The 6,127-nt window shown below is 36.2% G+C and overlaps 1 pseudogene; it reads left to right on the top strand.

Annotated features, from left to right (window-relative positions):
- Positions 1–324: 324 nt before the first annotated feature.
- LOC117174022 lies at positions 325–517 on the top strand (annotated as a pseudogene).
- Positions 518–6,127: the final 5,610 nt, after the last annotated feature.

Here is a 6,127-nt window from a genome sequence, read left to right as displayed (position 1 = left end):
ATTGAAAATAGCATTTTCTGAGGAAAAACACTGACTCGCTTATTTCTTATTATTTATTGTGTTAAACAAATAATGATTTTATCCTTGCTTTAATAAATAAGATCGTACATTCATGTGTCTAACACTCATAATGGTATAAATGATAAATCATGATTCATGGGTAAAAGATTTGACACAAAGATTTAATTTATTATTTGAAGATTTGAATCTTGCCGCCTTGAGCCATGGTTCGGCCACAGTGCGCCAGGCAGCGCAGAGATTTGCCTTTCTCTCAATTGAAATGAAGGGTCCAGTGTTTAAGAGAGGAGCGAGGCGGTGAGAACCATACTTAACTGGCGTAGAGGCTACCATGTTCAACAACGCTGTTCCTCCAGGGCGAGGCTCTTCCCTTGCACTTTAGTCGACAGCTGAACCTTGCGTATACGAGGTATGTTCAAAAAGTAAGGTGACTTTTCAATTTTCGCGGACTACGAACATTCAAGTTTTAAATGTTTTGTTGTGTTGGTACACTCGTCACGATCATATGTTCACAGTTTTGACTATATAGCTCGTGTTATTTTTCTGGCAGAAGCGTAAAAGGTTAGAAGGGTTTGGTGTGCTCGGCGATTTTCTTCTTTCGAAAAAAATGGAGCAAAGATTTTGCATTAAATTTTGTGTGAAAAATGGAATCTAGTGCTCTAAAACTCTTGAAATGTTGACAGTTGCATACGCTGAATCTACTCTGAGTAAGAAAAATGTGTATAAGTGGTGCAAGCTGTTCCAAGAAGGCCGAGAAGATGTCGAAGACGAACCTTGCCCTGGACGTCCCAGCACGTCAACAACAGATGAAAACGTTCAAGCAGTGGAACAAATGGTGTTGAAAAATCGCCGAATTACCACCAGAGAAGTTCCTGAAGATGTTGGCATATCGGGTGGCTCATGCCATGCTATCTTTTCGGAAGTTTTGGGCATGAGACGTATGTCAGCGAAATTTGTTCCAAGACTGCTTAATTTTTATCAAAAGATTTATCCCATGACCATCGCTCAGGAGATGTTCAATGCAGTCAATAATGATCCTGATTTTCTCAAAAGGGTTATAACTGGGGATGAATCGTGGGTATATGGTTATGATGTCGAAACTAAAGCCCAATCGTCTCAGTGGAAGCTTTCTGAGTCTCCAAGACCGAAAAAGCACGTCAAGTTCGGTCAAATGTGAAGGTTTTGCTCACTGTCTTCTTTGATTACCGTGGCGTAGTGCATCAGGAATTCTTACCACAAAGTCGTACGGTCAATAAGGAGTATGAACCTTCAAGTTATGCGCCGTTTGCGAGAGGCGATACGCAAAAAACTCCCGGAACTTTGAAAAAACAATTCGTGGCTTTTGCATCACGATAATGCACCTGCATATTCATCGTTGCTTGTGAAAGATTTTCTGACCAAAAAAAGCACCACAGTCATGCCTCAGCCTCCATATTCACCGGATTTGGCCCCCCAGTGACTTTTTTCTTTTCCCAAAACTGAAGAGACCCATGAAAGAACATCGATTTTCAACAATTGAGGAGATAAAAACTGCATCGCTGAAAGAAGTCAAGGCTATACCACAAAATGATTATCAGAAGTGCTTCGATGATTGGAAAAAGCGTGGAACAAGTGTATTATATCTGAGGGGGATTACTTTGAAGGGGACAACATAAATATTGAGGAATAAATGAATATTTTTTGAGAAACCCATAAAGTCACTTTATTTTTTGAACACACCTCGTATACCTAATGTGGATATCTCGGACGTATAATTTTTGTTAGTCGGGACTGCGTACGAGTTGTGTCGGATCAAAAGATATTCATGGGGATTTAAAAATGTCCGCCTCGCAGGATATTCCGACGGGTTATCGCTGGAATAACCCGGGTCATAAATGGGGTTAAATCAAATACCCCGGGATATTCTATTGCTGTAAGGGGTACATAAATCTGTTCCATATAAGATACATATCAGTTTTAAAATTGTTATATAACTGTTATAGAATTGCCCTAAATTTTTCACAACGCAGCGTACCAAAGTTCTACAATTGTTCTAGAAATATTACAGATCGGTTGTCTCACCGTTCTAGATCTGTTACAGATTTGTTATACAACATTTGTAATTAGTTCTAGAATTGTTCTAGAAATGTTACAGATCGGGTTTCACAGCGTTCTAGATCTCATACAGAACTGTCACATAACACTGGTAACAGAGTTCTAGAAATGCTATAGAAATGTTACAGATCGTATGTCACAGCATTATAAAACTGTTACAGAATTATTCTAGCGTATGAGGCATGACATATTTACTAGCATATTTGTAACCTGTTACTAATCTGTTCTGGAACATTTTCTTTTGTGTTCTAGAACAATCAAAAATCTGTTCTGTAACCATGTTTGCTGGGTTGAAAGCCCGAAATTCCCTCTTTGAAAATCTAGTAACTTTGGGGGCATGGGAAAAATACTTAGCATAATTATATTACTTTTATATATCTCTTTTCTTGAAAACAATATTTTAGTTAACAGATCGCGTTCGTTTTGTTAAATTTGATCCAATTGCAAAAAAATTCGATTTTTCAAAAAAAAAAATCATTTTTTTAAAACATACTTCGTTTAAAACAATTTTTTGTAACAAAATGTATTTTTTTGTTAATTTTAATTGCAGCATTGTATTCTATGGAAATTTTCACACAGAAAACATATGTCTTTCGATATGTTTGGAACCTTTCTTCATCTTTAAATCAGCTGCTGAAATCGAGAATTCCCAATTTGCACCTATGTACGTTCCATGGGTGCTGAAATGAAGTGTACGTTGAGAGGGTTAAGACTCGGAACTTTATACCTGCTTTCCGGTTCATTAGCAAATTGTCCTAAGTTCCCTATCATACGGGGCAAGGAGCAGTCTCACAAATTTGAAAATATCGAGTGGTCGAGCTCGGGCTACGGTTGTAGCGCGCGTGCGCATTAGGGTCAACTGCATGGATCCTCCGCATGGCATCTTGTGTGCAATGAGATGTTCCTCCCACAACCACACTTGTACTTCACCTATAACAGTCCTCAGCTGATTTCTAACCAGGGTTGTGCACGTAATATACCTTAGGTAAATTACATGAGGTTTTTGACGTAATTTACGTGCTTATATTACGTCCTCAGTTTTGTACAAAACATAATATAGGTTTTCAAGATGGCATCGACATATTCACAATTCGTTCCATGCCCTTCAAATAACATTGGTAGCGTTATGCGGTATAAAGAAAATTTAAAAAAAGAAAATGGTATTATTTTCAGCAATATTTTTCGAAATGTCATCTCGATTGCTATATTCTTTGCATACATTCCTTTACAAATAGTGATTATAAGCATAAGTTAGTAAATCATCAGTGACGTCAATAATATCAATATTATAATAATCCCTCACAGCAATATGATATCCCGGTGTTATGGTAGGATATCCCAAAACGATCCCCAGCTTGCCCTGGATATACAAATTTCCGCCTTGGGGGATATCCTTTTCTGTCCCTGGTAGGATATTTCATAAATCCTAAATGGGATATCCTCAGGATATCCCAGAATTTAGTGAATACCCTGATCTCGCTTATAAAAAGGATCTAATTACTAAACATAAAGTAAAAATGAATTTACAAATAAATTATCTGTTTTTGATCATCTACAATTCGTACAAAAAATATCTGTTGATAAGAAATATAACGAAGTATATAATAAAATATTACTATTTAGTAAATCACAGATTGAATATAGTTAACCTAAAAATTATGCTAACTATAAAATTCATTAGAAAATAATGTGGTTACTGAGGCACAATGTCCAAATTGTTTCTCGCCAAAATTGCATGTGAAAGAAACACAAACGAACGTACCAAAAGTTTCTTTGCATTCTTTTCTACATATCATTTGAATACTAAGCTTATTTTTTAGGAAAATTATTTTAAATTTAGATAAACAAATGAAAAATATAAAAATGCCCATTAATTCCTTCCGGGCATCTGAATACATAACAACAGGAAAATGACAGGAGAAACGACAGCCAAAAATGACGTTCCCTAATTGGCCATAATTTATAATAATATTGTGCACACGTCATGCACGTCGCACGCATAATGTGGTCAATATAATACAAGTAAATTGAGTATTTTAAAAATAGATTAAAAATAATCACATTTTTATTAAAGGTTAAAATTCAGCGTATTTGAATATTGCAACATATACGTATTGTATGCATTAAAAATGAGATTTGAACCTTATTTTGAAGCACATTTTATTTATTTCAAAGGCATGTGTCAATTGTACAATATTCCGGCCTTATGGGCATTTTTTCGATTATTGAGAGAAACTGCACTGTTACCTCGTTTGTGTATCGTTTATACGCATTTACGCTGAATTTTTACCTTCAATAAAAACGTGATAAATACGAAAGATATTTATTTTCGTTGTTCTTATTGTTAAAAGACTAAATTTACTTGTATAATACTGGCCACATTACGCGTGCGACGTGCATGACGTGTGCACAATATTGTCGTAAATTCTAAGGCACACCTATTTTATGCCCATGCACTGAGTTTCGGGTACTGGGGATGCACGATCTTCTAGACCAACGCTCACGAACCGCAGAGGGTCATCGCGTTGCTCATTAAATTCGACACCTTCTTTACTGCCATCTTCATGCGAACTCCGTTCGTTCTTTTCTTGTCGAGCGGTGGTGGAATCACCGTAACCCTCATCATCACTTACATTGATAGAAGTGTTTCGAGAACTCAGACCACCAGAATTGCTATCGTAATCGGCAATCGTAGGAAAAAATATTTTGCTAAAATATAGGCCAAAATAGGGCAAAAATAGACCGAATCTCATGCATTAAGTCCATTCCTTTCCCTCGTCACTTAGCAAATTCCAGTTGGTGGTTTAAGGGCATGTGATACTTAGAAAATTGTCGATTTTACCAGTTTTAGGTTCTCCCGGCTTTTTTCGAGAATAATAAATATTTTATCTCAAAAATTTGAGAAATGATAACGAACATGATAACGGACGTCCCTATACACTTGTTGTGGATTAATTCAAAAAAGATTTAACTTAGAAAAATATGATTAATTTGCATAGCGCTTAGGAAATAGTATCGATTTTTTCAGTGTTAGATTCTCCGGCTTTATTCCTAGGATCAGAAATATTTTGCCTTCAAAATCCGGGAAATGATAGCCAACATGCTAACGGAGTCCCCGCATAATTTTTTCGTGTTTTTTTTTATCAAAAAATTTTTGATATTGCTAACAACGTGCGTGTATATTTCGACGTTATGTGTGTTAAATTCACCCGAGCGTTACTTCCAAACTAAACAATATTTTTGGACGAAAATTTTGGACTTACAAATAAACATAGTAACTAATCTCCCAGAACTAACTTTGTTTGCAGGCAATCAAAAAAGTTAATTTCAAAAATAATTTCCAGATTATCGGGAAAGCAGAGATGAAAAACGACGTAACCTCAAAATAATGCATATGCATTAAATTTTTATTTGACACAACCAATTTGTCTTATTATTATCCCTCAAAAAAGAGTTCGAAGACGTCCGTTATGATATTTTATAGCATCTCCGAATTCAGTTTTAAAAAAATTTCATTTTTGTGTGTAACGGTTCTTTTCGCCTGCGTATAGTCCCACCAGACGCTTCAGTCTGGCCAGGGTTCAGGAGTTGGAGCAGGTTTTACAAGGAAACGAACAACCGGTTTACAATATAAAAAGATGAGCAATATATTTTCATATAAGAATACATTTCTAATTAAGGTCTAAGTGTGGTTTTGTCGTGTGATTGCGTGCGTATGGTGTGTAGTGTGATCGTGTATGTGTGTGTGTGTGTCGTTGCCATTCTCAAGTGGTTTTTGTGGTGTGGTTTAAACGTGGTTTATGTGAATTTTGGTCATGTTGTAAAATGAGTATCCGAGTTCTGATTTCTAAATGATCCGTATATATAGAGTGATTTTTTTAACTTTAAACTTTTAAATATCTTGAAAAATAGGCACTCTACGAGGGTGGATTGATAAGTTTCCGGCCTGACCAAGAGATGGCGCCACTAGGCCTACCTTGAGGTGGCGTTCTATAGTACCATCCTTAGATAGCTT

The sequence above is a fragment of the Belonocnema kinseyi genome, chromosome 5 (genome assembly GCF_010883055.1).
Source record: "Belonocnema kinseyi isolate 2016_QV_RU_SX_M_011 chromosome 5, B_treatae_v1, whole genome shotgun sequence".
Taxonomy (NCBI): Eukaryota; Metazoa; Arthropoda; class Insecta; order Hymenoptera; family Cynipidae; genus Belonocnema; species Belonocnema kinseyi.
Note: the sequence above shows the minus strand (reverse complement) of the source record. Positions and strands in the feature narration are given on the sequence as shown.